Source organism: Capricornis sumatraensis, chromosome 13, assembly GCF_032405125.1.
Source record: "Capricornis sumatraensis isolate serow.1 chromosome 13, serow.2, whole genome shotgun sequence".
In the NCBI taxonomy this organism is placed as follows: domain Eukaryota; kingdom Metazoa; phylum Chordata; class Mammalia; order Artiodactyla; family Bovidae; genus Capricornis; species Capricornis sumatraensis.
Genome location: NC_091081.1, coordinates 85,918,300 through 85,931,746, shown reverse-complemented (window position 1 = coordinate 85,931,746; position 13,447 = coordinate 85,918,300). Strand labels below are relative to the sequence as shown.

Below are 13,447 nucleotides of genomic sequence, written 5' to 3'. Positions count from 1 at the left end.
CAGCTTACAGAAATAATATAAAGCCTAAGGTGATGTTATCTCTCTCCAGAGGGAATATATGTCAGCTTCTGCCAGGCACCTATTGTTAACTAGCAACCTAAGATCATCTCAATACAATTTTGCTTATTGAGGTTGACACAATTTTGATGCTGACATGCAAAGTCTGTAAAAGCCTAGGAAATTAGTTCCCTCTTACCCCTGAATGCACACCCATCAGATTTCTACCCAAAGCACAGACTGGAGATGGGAAGCAGCTTACATAGGTTAGACCTATCGTGCCCCAAAGCTTAGCTTCTCCACTGTCCTCTCCAGGTTCAGCAAACACACCTAGAGGAGAAGTAGTTTCACAAAGCCAGGCTTACATCCAACCTTGATTCTCTGTCCTCCCAAGAATCCTGAATTAGCTGTTCTTCACAATCTTGGTAGGTCTCTGATGCAATTCAAGCAGATGCCTGTTTTTTGTTTGTTTTTTTCCCTTCTATGTCCTATTTTACTGAAATTGTTCAGCTGGTCTGAATTACCCTTAGTACTTAACAGAGAAGTCCATGAAATTTTTAAAGAGGCTGCCTTTAAACCTAAGTAGATCTAGAAGTAACTAATTTCAGGCAGTACAGGGTAAAAATATATGTAACTTTTGAATTTGTGCCCTCTGTTAAAGTGGTTGGCTCCATTCCTGATACACAAACCCAAAAGAGGCCATCTTTGGCATATTCTTTCTTTTCATATATTAAATCTCTTTTGCTAAAACCACAGCTTACACAGAAAAGGTTTTCTGCTACAGCTAACTAATACTTCCAATTATTATTTACTAAATAAAAAATGTTTTAAAGCCAAACATTAAATCCGTAACAAAATTTTCCTAATCTTAAAATGAACCAATCTCTACTGCACCACAACCAGCAAAAAACAGCTCAAATGTGTTCAAGTGCATACCACTGGGACTCAAATATAATCGAAACCATCAAGGTCACCCTTCTCAAAATGGTGTAAGTAGAGAATGAAAAAAATTAATCACAGCAGCTGCTTTGTCTACTGCAACCAATTTCCAAGTTAATATTGTTGGCCTTGCATTAAAATTCATTCTGTGTTGATTTATCATGCTAGTTCTGCAGCTTCATTCAATTAAAACCATGTCACAACACATTCAAAGAAAATCATTTGAAACAGCCTAAGCTAACCACAAAATTTAAAGGCCAAAAGAAGGGAAAGAAAGAAGAAAAGAGGAGAAAAAAAAAAGAAAGACATTCATTAACCCTACTGTTTAGGTACAGACTTCTGTGTGGCTTACCAATTATATCGCCCTCAAGTGGCATGTTAATTTCTAAAGAAGAGGTCAACATCATGTCTAATGCTATTTGATGCTGCTGACTTAATTTTAAATAGAAATTATTCTCTCAATGACAGAACATAAAGTATTATAGCAAATCTTTCCACTAACCTTTTAAGAAATATACAATCAAAGATAAAATCTTTTGTGGCACATTATTAAAGCATATTAAAAAATGATTTCCAAAAGCATTCATTTCAGTGAAATGCTTCTAAGACATGTTTAATTTCTGCTTAAATTTTTGGAAAAACAATTTTAAAAAGAAGATGCACTTCTTTGGATTGCCTTTCACACAATAAACTGATGCTCTGTTTTTAAATATTTTGTCTAGTATAGCTAAGGTGATTTTAAGTTCAGTTCAGTTGCTTAGTCACGTCCTACTCTTTGTGACCCGAAGGACTGCAGCACACCAGGCCTCCCTGTCCCATCACCAACTCCTGGAGCTTGCTCAAACTCATGTCCATCGAGTTGGTGATACCATCCAAGCACCTTATTTTCTGTCGTCCCCTTCTCCTCCGCAGGGTCTTTTCCAATTTTAACTTAGATATTTATAAACGTTACATCGTATCATGTAAGCAACATAGTAAGTATCAAACACATACACACAAATGTGTATTTCTTGATAAAGTCTTCTGTTCGGCAGATAAAAATGGACCACTTCTAATGTAGTCAACACTAGTAAGCCATCTTATGCAAGTATGTAAGATGAGAGAAGAGTTATGACTACTTAGCAATACAACTGTTTTTAATTAAAAATACCAGAATATCTTGTTTGATTTTATAGTTTCATTGACTCGGCTGTTTGATTTTATAGTTTCATTGACTCGGCTGTTTGATTTTATAGTTTCATTGACTCGGCTGATGACGGTAAAGGAGAAAAGGTTAACAATGAGGGTTAAATTTAAAAGTTTGCTGCATCTAAAGTCCACTGTGAATAGCATAGCCTTCTTCCAATATCTGAAGTCATTATCCAATTTAGCAAATAAACTGCCTGGACATTTATGAACAATAAAGTTTCGACATACGTTTCGTGATTTTCACTTTCATCTACTCACTAACGTAAATGAAAACACCAATCAATATTCATGTCAGAACTATACCAACTGAAACCAGTATGGCCAGATAGAGTTTAGGGGAAAAAAAAAAAATCAACGAAAGTCTTCTGTTTAAAAAAAAAAGAATATATCAAAATGTCATGTACTTTTGGAAAGACAGATGTCTTATCCCTTCTCCATCTTCATGTTAATTCCAGATAAACAGCCAAATATATCTTCTTAAGGAACATAGTTACTACAGGAACCATTCTGCAAACCATTCGTATCCTTCATACACGTCTTCTGTTGGTGGCACAGGACATATAAGAAGCAGCAATTACACCAACAGATGTAAAAGTGAAGAAAAGTAACCAATAAAAACCAGAACATTAAATTTATAGCATATGAATCTGGATAACCTAAATCATGTCAAGTCTTTCTCTTTTGAGTATAAATATAATTTGCAAAAAGGAGGAAACCATTCAAAACAAACTCAGGTTAATAAGATGATGATTATTCAGGAAGCTAAATAACACGTACTTAGAAAAACAAGAAATTATCAATTAAAATAAAAGATATGAAGGCAATGAAAGCCAACAAGGGTTGATGACACAAACAGAAGACAGTACCTTTCAAAGTGTAAGGCCCAAACACACACGAGGCCTTCTGAAAAATCCCTAGTTACTTTTCAAACCTTTATTTTTAGCCTTCTGTTCAGAAACATGTTGTTTTCTAAAACAGCGGGGACTTTGAATTTTTGTTCCCTGTAATACCTTTCTTTCTCTTTTCTTCTCACCAAACACGTCAAATTCTCATTTCATAGTATTAAGCTCAAGTAGTCCTTCAGTGACTTCCTTGGTTGCTAACTCCTAGAGACGGCTGTTTTCCCCTAAGTGAGGGCCCACCTCTTAAAGCCCTCCTGTCTCACCGTCTGCAATAATCTGCACGTCTTTTACAGGGCATTCTTTGAAATCAGAACCCAGCACCGCACGAACGTGTGTGTATGTGAATCCACAGTGCCTTACACGACATACAGCACAGAGAAGAAACGAGCACAGGCAGCACAGGAACGCTCACACATCCCAAAACCTTATTAAATGGAAGCCTGACTGTTCTCAGAATTAAATTCAAATGAGAGTTAATGATGTCACAGAAACAACTGTTATTTCCCACCCACAAAAACGGGTGGCCAGGCTCCACTGGTCTGACCATGGACTACTCCAGAGCCCATTTCATTCACCAGCTTTGGAGGGGAGAGGGCTAGGATTAAGAAGATTCTGTTACTGACGGCTTCACTCACTCCCAGGAGACACTGCTCTCCCAAAATAGGACAAAAAGCGATCAGCACCTTGACCTTTCCTGTAACATCTAACACCCAACAGCACTGAGAAGCAGGTCTCTCTCTAACGATGCTTCAATATGGAAGCATCATAAGCGCAAGGACTATGTCATTCAACATTTCTTAGATGTTGAGTACTATGAAGTATGTTCTACTGTAAGTGTTCCTTAAAAGTGAACTTTGATGCTTGGCACTTGAGCCACACTGAAAAGTGAAAGGAAGTGAAGGTGGCTCAGTCGTGCCCGACTCTTTGCGATCCCATGGACTGTATAGTCCACGGAATTCTCCAGGCCAGAATACTGGAATGGGTAGCCATTGGGGATCTTCCCAACCTGGGATTAAACCCAGGTCTCCCACATTGCAGGCAGATTCTTTACCAGCTGAGCCACAAAGGAAGCCCAAGAATACTGGAGTGGGTAGCTTATCCCTTCTCCAGTGGATCTTCCCAACCCAGGAATCAAACCGGGGTCTCCTGCATTGCAGGTGGATCCTTTATCAACTGAGCTATCAGGGAAGACTTACCTGCATTAAGTCACTTAATCCTCACAACAACACTAGAAGGTAGTTACCATTATCATCTCCATTTAATACATCTGAGGTTACAAAAGTAGTCCCCATCCTAGAACATCTAGAGTCCGGACACTTCAGCAGTATACCATAAAGCCTCTCTTCTAAATACCCTGATTCTACCAGGTGTTCATGGGTAGCTCAAAACGTTTAGCACAAAGTCTAGAAAAAACCTCTTCAGATTTAAGTTTACTTTCACGATGAGCCCAAATGTTAATTTATTTTCCACATACATCACAGAACATACCATTACCATACTCCTTTCAGATGACCACCCCTTTTCAATATCCTCATCTGTCTGTTACTGAATAGGATCAACATCCACATCCCGTGTACCGTAACCAACCTTTCACATGAATGAAAACTTGTACATGATCATTACTTCATCCACATGATTCAATGGCAAATATGCATAAACTTCAGCACAAGACACACACACAGAGAACAGTACACTTATTTGAATCAAGACTGAGCTTACAAGTGTTACCTCAGACCCAGAAGATAAGTCTGGGATATCAAATATTTAGTAATCTTGACCATGTATTGATTATGAATACAGCCTAAGGCTCTTTGAAACTGGTTTCTTAAATTTTGCTGCATAAATATCACTCTCATAACTGCTCCAAAAGTACTAATTCAGCTCTTAAAGAAACCTGCTCTTCTGGGGCATAAATTTTAGTTACGTTTGACTTACTGGCAACTTACATTACCCTTGCTTCAATGTTCCTAAATTGTTAAGAACAAACTCAGTTTACAGGGATTTTGAATTATTCTAAGTGATTTTCAATTATTAAATTCTATTAATACAGTACGTTTACCATCTCTTACTCTTGGTTCCTCTACAATATTATCCTCCACACGTAACAGACTACGAAATCGAAGATGTTAGATTTAATCTGTTCCCTTGTCTTTGTTCCAACTGTCATTGCCATCCTTCAGGCCCTTGCTACTGAATGATATCAAAATTTTACAGTTCTATACTCATATCTCTTCTGTAGCCTTCATGTTTCTACTCATTTCTCAAATTTTGCTTTTTTATTTTGTTTAATCTGTCCTTAAAACTGCAAATTTGTACTGCTCTTATATAATCTTACAAATAAAAAGGCAAAAAAGTAATAAATCACTGTTCTATAACCCCAAGCAATACAACAGTGATAAATTTTTTAAACTCAGTCAATTCCTTACCAAGTAATGAAGAAAAAATTATCATATCAATATGAAACATGGAGATGGCCAAGTTCATGGTAAGCAGGCTACTTATTGATATTGTTTTTGAATTTAAGAAAAGCTTCCTGGTGGCTCAGACGGTTAAATAATCTGCCTGTAATGCAGCAAACCAGGGTTCGATCCCTGAGTCAGGAAGATCCCCTGGAGAAGGGAATGGTTACCCACTCTAGTATTCTTGCCTGGGAAAACTCATGGACAGAGCAGCCTCGTAGGGTCTCCCCAGCGGCTCAGCAGTAAAGCATCTGCCTGTGATGCAGGAGACCCGGGGTTCCATCCCTGGGTCAGGTAGATCCCCCGGAGGAAGGCATGGGCAACCCACTCCAGTACTCTTGTCCGGAGAATCCCATGGATTGAGGAGCCTGCAGGCTATGGTCCACAAGATCACAGAGCGTCACAAAGAACTGAAGTGACTGAGCAACACATGCATTGCAATCAAAACTTAGATTTCAGGAATTTCCTAATTTATTATAAACTATTTTGTTCTAAAGGGATGAGTTTACTAAGACATATAACATACTTTACCAAACAAATAATTAGATTTAATTCTATGGCTAATCCTTAAACAAGTTCTATTTCAACGTCCGCAGGGTGAAACTGCAGCACTTACGTCTCCTGCCGTTGGCAGGCGGGTTTTTTACCACCAGCACCAGCTGGGAAGCCCAAAAGTTAAGCCAAATTCCATCAAAAGCTACAGTAGTTTTCTGCTCAAACTCAAACCAAAAGAAGGTATAAATAATGAGTTCATTCACTCACAAAATAAACTTAGATCACCTATGTTAAGCAGGCACAAAAACGGGTGGCCAAGCTCAAGGGGTTATGGTAGACTACTCCACACCTTATTTCATTTCTACCAACTTTGGAGGGGACAGGGTAAGGATTAAGAATATTCTGTTACTGACTGTTTCACTCACTCCCAGGAGACACTGTTCTCCCAAAATGGGCCATAAAAGATCAGCACCTTGACCTTTCCTTTAACATCTGACACCCAATAGCCCTGAGGAGCAGGTTTCTCTCTAATTTTTCTATTCCTTTGATTACTTCAGTGAGAATATTAGAGGTATGGAGGTTAACGCGTGTGATGAGGTTACCATCTAATTCCTTAAGACCTCTGTCACAATAATTTTAACCAAGTAGATCCTAACAATCTCTTTTTGGATAAGATAAATCACAGGGAAAATTTTCTATCTCAACTGAGTTTGGAAAACATTTGCTTACAAGTAATTATTCTTCCCTAAAAACTAACTCCATCTTTAAGCTTGTTCTTCTACACACTAGTCCTTTTTAATATCAAAATGTTACTTACAAAAGAAAGCATTCCTATTTTAAGATGAGATTACTTTAAAAAATCATTAAACTTTGAAAAAATTTAAACCAAAAAAAACAAAACTAGTTTTCAGACTGTCTTGAAATCTTTTTTGGAATAATTTCTATTAGCATCCTAAGAAATTTAGTATATCTCAGACCACAAAGAGCCTATTAAATATCTGGTACACAGCAGGCCTTTGATATATCCTTGCAAAGTAAAGTAAAAATGAAACTTAAAAACCAAATGTCATGAAACTGACCTTCACTGAACTGATCTGTTTAAAGTTCTAAGTCAACAATAATAGTCTCTCTTCCTAAAACTTAAAGACATGCTCTACGTTATCAAATTGTACTGCTAAATTACAAACTCCAATAGGTTAATATGTAATCTGAAACATTTCACACCATTCAATAAAAATATATTATCTAACCTTCTTCAGATCAACAATCTATCCTTAACAGGTTCTTGTATAACATATCAAAGAGAGATGTGCAGATGTTTTTATTTTCACTTGTAATTTAGATCATATCCTGCCAAATATCAAGGTTTAACCTAGGCATTGAAAAGAGAGACTTGGCCGATCGTTAAATTTTTACTTACTGTCCATCAGTTTCTCAGAACAACGAAAGACCAAAGTAGTTTCTATCGAGGCTTTCAACACAACAAGAAAGCCACAAGCGTCAAAGAACACAGGCTTAAGTAAAGATAACCGACTGCATTGATCTCTTTTCTCCTCTCGTAATTCCTCCAAAACAAAAGTCAGCTCAGCAGCCATTCTGCAGGTGACAATCTTAGGAAACTGAACCTGACCAATGACTCCATACCAACTCAGAAGCTATGACTAGCCAGATTTTATCTCCAAGCCCAAGAGAAATAAAAGGAATTAAAAAATTATGTTCCACCATTAACACAGATTATTATTAGGAGCTAGACCCCGGGTCGGTTCCTGGGTCAGGAAAAGCCGCTGGAGAAGGGCAAGGCTACCACTCCAGTATTCTTGGGCTTCCTTTGTGTCTCAGCTGGTAAAGAATCCACACGCAATGTGGGAGACCTGGGTTCTGTCCCTGGGTTGGGAAGATCCCCTGGAGAAGGGAAAGGCTACCCACTCCAGTATTCTGGCCTGGAGAATTCCATGGACTGTATAGTCCACGGGGTCGCAAAGAGTCAGACACAACTGAACCACTTTCACTTTCCATAGAGAGTACCGTGAAAAACATTATAAAACCCACATTATTAATTAGCGTTGCCATGTTGAAGTCCTACAAACTGGAAAAAATATTTGAAAGGGCATTTACCCATCTTACAATCTGTGTAAACACACTGACAATATATGTCCTCATGACAGCTTAGATCCAAGACAAACCTTTCAAGGCTGTAACTGTTCAAAATTAAGACCCATTTTTAAAACATCACAAAGTCAAATTATCTTCATAAAAAATTTCCGGGAAAAGTCTCACTACAACTTAATCATGCCCGAAGCTAAAACAGTTTTGCAATCTATCTGCTCACATACACACTAGGCTAACGAAGGCACCTGACAGCTAGCCCCTGCCAGCACTGGAACTTGCTCTACCACTCTGGCACTCCCTATAAAGCCGTTTCTCAGAGCACAGAAACGATGACCAGGCACCCTTAATGGCACAATTGTCACTGACTCGCTGAAACACCACATCTTCCATCAGCCAGCGTTAACTCCGTTCACCTACTGTTTATAAGATCGTCATGGATTCAAACAAGTCCCTCCTTAATGACTGGCCAAACTAACACTATGATGGCCTATGTATAACTTTAGTCTTCATTTCTGTTTGTCCTTGCATGAAAGTATGATAAATAGTGTTAAAGGATTTAATGCAACAGCTTTTCTCTTTCATACAACACTGTGGGCTCCTTCAAGGATGGGGATTTTTTCCTTACTCATGATCACAAGAACCTTACTGAGTGCTCTATCAGATATCATATATTTGTTATCTTCATTACTCTTAAATAATTCTGTGATGATCTTATAAACAAGGAAACATTCTAAAGTTAACATGGGCTCAAAGTCAGTGTGATAGTCTCAATTTCCAGTCCCTTCTCATGCGGATGGAGTGACTTGATGACACAGTTTATCAGCCTCCGCACTGCTGACATGTGGGGCAGGAGAATTCTTTGTCGTTGGGGCTGTCTCGTGCATTGTAGGATGTCTAAGCGCATCCGTGGCACCTACCTACTAGATGCCATTAGTACTCCTTTCAAGTTTTGACAACCAAAAGTAACTCCAGAAATTGCCCAATGCCCCCAAAGGGCAAGATCAATCCACAGCTGACAACCATCAAGCTAAGAGAATGTTGGCTGAGGGAGAAAGAGCAGAGGTCTTTCACATGTTTAAGCAATTTGGCTCAGCTCTGACACTCCAGTGACCTGCCAGAAGAGCTTGCTCCAAGCAGCTGCTGCCCCTTTGGGCGGAGCCTAGCAGGAACATAAAGGTAACATACAGGCCAAGCTGGCTAAACCCAATCAGCAGAACTCCAGCCCACACTGTGTAGACTAAATAAAGAGCACAGAAATCAATACTTGTTATTTTAAGCCACTGAGTTTTAGGACAGCTCACATAGAGCACTGTTGTGACAATTGTTGACAAATACAGCCACTAAAGGAGTAAGCCACGATTCAAAACCTGACTCAAAAACCCACTATTACCTCAACTGTATCCAGCAGTTTTCTTTACTGAATTAATATCCCCACCTCCAGGATATGTTTAATACTAGCAGAGATGCAATACAATCCACTTTATTAATAAGTATAAATACTACAAGTTAAATTTGTAAAAAATTTTCAACAAGCTACTCATATTATCTTCTCATTCCCACACCATTAGGCCACTGATTCAAAAAACACTATGGACATAATACAGCACAATCTCATTTCTCAAACACTGAATCTAAGGCTTCCTTCTCTTATCAGTCCCAGAGTTATACACAGCCAAACCCAAACAGTATCTCCAAGTTTACACTATACGTAAACTTAAAAGGCAACTTTTTTTTAAAGTTCAGCAATATTTAAAAGACGGAAATTTTCATATAGATACACACAACAAATACTTATTGTACAGCTACCGTTTACTGGACATTATCCCAGGCAGTGAGATTATAGAAAAGGACAACATCACCACCCTGCTGGAGCTTACATCCTGGCAACACAGCATTATGTAGGTACACAGCATTATGGCACTTTCCAAATGTCTCACATGTACTAATTCACTTATAAGACCTCACAAGCCTGTGAGAGACTACCTCTATACAGAGACGAAGAAGATAATGACTGGATTTGCCCAAAGCACCACACAAGCATTAGGGCCAGCCAGGAGGCTGAGTTCACACGTCTGGACCACTGTACTACGCTGCCCCTTTGCAGCTTTAATACAAGCATTTTCGAGTCCAAGAGCGTGAGTTCACTCACAAAATCAATTCCTCATACAAAAGGAGGTAGGACAAACGCATATGTAATGATCTCTAAGATATATTAAGAAAAACGGGAACAAGAAAAACACATACTTGTTTTATTGTGACCAATACCTAATTCATAATTCTGAAATAAAAATATTTTCTATACTGCCAAAATTTGACACTCTTGTTTCATTTTAATTATTTTTTTTTAATGATGAGATACATTTCCTAGCACAGACTACAGCATAGTTAGTTACTATTCATTTGGTATGTACTGATAACCTTAAAGAGAAACTACACGCAAACTCCAACTCTGCGAAATCCTCTTAAAGGAAATTTAAACTCAAGGTATTAAAAAACTGGTCTGGAGGACCAAAATGGCTTGTATCTATCTCTCCCCTATAAACCACTGAATTTCAAATTTAAAAAGCTTTGATAAAACAGATATTTTTGGGTGCCAGTAATTACCCAGAACTCATACACCACCTGCCTCACTGACATGCCTACATATGGATGTCTGACTTCAAACTCAGCTCTAAGTCAGAAATGTGAAGCCCCACCCCCAAACCTGCTCTTCCCTCAGTCTTTCCTCAGGAATTGGTGACTGTTACTTCAACCAATCAAAACCTGCGAGCTACTCCTCTGAGTTTTCCCTCACCCTCCATATCCAATCTGCCAGCAAATCCTACTGGCTCTTAAGTTATCAATTATGTAGGATCTGAGTATTTAGAAGTCCTCTTCTTCAAGTTCCTCCTCTGCCCCCAGCTGGTCTCCCTGCTGTCAGTATCATCCACAGCCTTTCTCCGCACAGAAGCCAGAAATAAGCTACTAAAACCTAACTGAGCCCACAGCACTCCGCAGCTTTCCATTTCACATTCAGTAGTATCCAAAATCTCTACAGGATAGGCACTCTGCTAACTTTCTAACCTTGAATCTCACCACACTTCCCAAGCGTGCACTGAACTGCTGATCTCTCTGCCTGCAACGTCCTTTCCCCAGATGATCTGAACGCCCTCCCCTCATCACTCTACTCACGTCTCTGCACTCCCTTCATCTTATAAGATTCCTTAACTAAACACATAGCCACTGTGCATCTCCTTTTTCCCACAGCACTGACAGGACCTAAAGAAAACATCCTCTTGTTTCTTGTCTGTCTGTACTACTGCAACGCCTGCTCCTCAAGAGTTCACTGCCCCCATCTGCCTCCTGAAACAAAGCCTGGTAAAGGGACCCTACATGACAACCTGTGAGCCTGGCTTAGGATGACAACCTACACAAACCAGAGCAGTGCTTCCCAAGCTTCAGCATACATGGTATCATCCACGTGGCTTGGAAGGCAGACTGCTGAGCTTTGGCCCAGAGCTGCTGATTCAACTAGTCTGGGCTGAGGTTTGAACATTTACAAGTTCCCGGGAGGTGTGGATACTATAGTCCCAGGACCACATTTTGAGAATCAGTGAACTAGACATTGTTTCACTCCAACACACCTGTCAGCAACTGAAGTTGACCGTGACAGTGAATCTCAACTAGTGGAAAAGGACAGGAATACAGTAAAAAGGTGCCTCCCTTTGGATCCACAACATAAAACACATCTCTTCTGACTTAGAGTATTATACAGGACTTGTGTCTTTTAGTAATGCAATGTAAGCATCACTCCATGCACAGCATTTCTCTAAGAACGGGGATCGGGCGAGTTAAGGTTGCATTCTCTAACATGGTCTCATGCTCTTGCGCAGCCCACGCTAAAGACCACTGCTGGGTCTCCATCCTTTAGACAAGCAGACAACAAGGTCGCTGTCTTGCACAGTCCATGCTAAAGACCACTGCTGGGTCTCCATCCTTTAGACAAGCAGACAAGAAGGTTGCTGTCTTGCACAGTCCACGCTAAAGACCACTGCTGGCTCTTCATCCTTTAGACAAGCAGACGAGAAGGTCACTGTCTTTTAAAGAGATCATGAAATACAGAAGTAGTAGACACCAACTGGGATGGACAGCTGCCCAAATCACAACTTACCATCCCTAAAAATAATCCAATACCCAGGGTGGTCTAGGTTATGTCAGTTAATCCCAGGCCTTACTCATGGCAAACTGGCCCAAAATACATTCTCTCTCCAAAGAATATGAAGTTTGAATAAAATCTGAGAGGCATGATGCCAAATTATGTAGCACATGGAATGCTGCTCAATGTTACCTGGCAGCCTGGATGGAATCAGAGTTTGAAGGAGAATTTATACATGTATATGTATGAACTACCACAAGATTATTAAATGGAAGTTAAAAATAGAAAAAGAGCAAGGCTCTCAACAGGGAAGGTCTAAACTTCCACTACTGAGGTTCTCAAACCTGCCCTGGTTCCTGTCTTATATACAGCTTTGTTCTCCAGCTATTCCTTTAACCCTTAGTACTACACCCAATTATCTTCCAACAAACTCCTTTTTGCCTAAATCATCCAGAATTGTTTACATATTTGTAACAAAAATACTTATTAAAAAAAGAGCAAAACAAAAAAAGAGCAAATATATTAACTTGTAAGAAAACTGTATTAATAGAAATGCACCTTATGTAACATCAACATTTTTTCCCTATCAACTCGACATTTATTTCTAATCTCCAAACTATGATAGTATCCACATAATGCATCTTAGACTGCACATCACATTTCTGACTTTACAATATCAACTCCTTCTTGTACTTCCTTTCAGAAAAGTCCTCTGAAGCTCAGCAAAAAGACATCGATTTGCCTCGATATATTCAGTAGTTACTGTTTGCCTATTACGTGCCAATATTACATGCACTGAGAATACAGAAGTAAATAACAAAAACAAGTTCTTAAGTACCTTATATTCTGCTGGGGTGAGACAAGAAAATTTAAAAAAAAAGAAAACTAGATAATAAATGCTATTGCAGAAAAATAGAGACTATGTGAAATAATGAGTAACCAGATTGCTTTTATATTAAATGGGCAGAGGAGGCCTCTCTAAAGTGACTTTTAAGCTAAAATCTTAATGACAAGAAGAAGCCAGCCAGTTAAGATCAATGCAGAGAAAACATAAAGGTTCTTGGGCTGGGAATAAACCTATTCTTAACAGCCCATGTGACTACAGGGTGTTGAGGAAGAAGAAAAATCATTTAAGATGAGGTCAGAGGTAGAAGGTACCATATCATGTAGGGCTTTGTAACAAAAGGCAAAGAGTTTTGAGCCTTTTATAAATTAATTGTAGA

General features: G+C 39.0%; 1 protein-coding gene across 7 annotated transcripts in view; it reads right to left on the bottom strand.

Annotated features, from left to right (window-relative positions):
* The window catches only part of QKI (QKI, KH domain containing RNA binding), a 156,554-nt gene that overhangs the window by 95,445 nt on the left and 47,662 nt on the right, over positions 1 to 13,447 (bottom strand). The window lies entirely within an intron of this gene.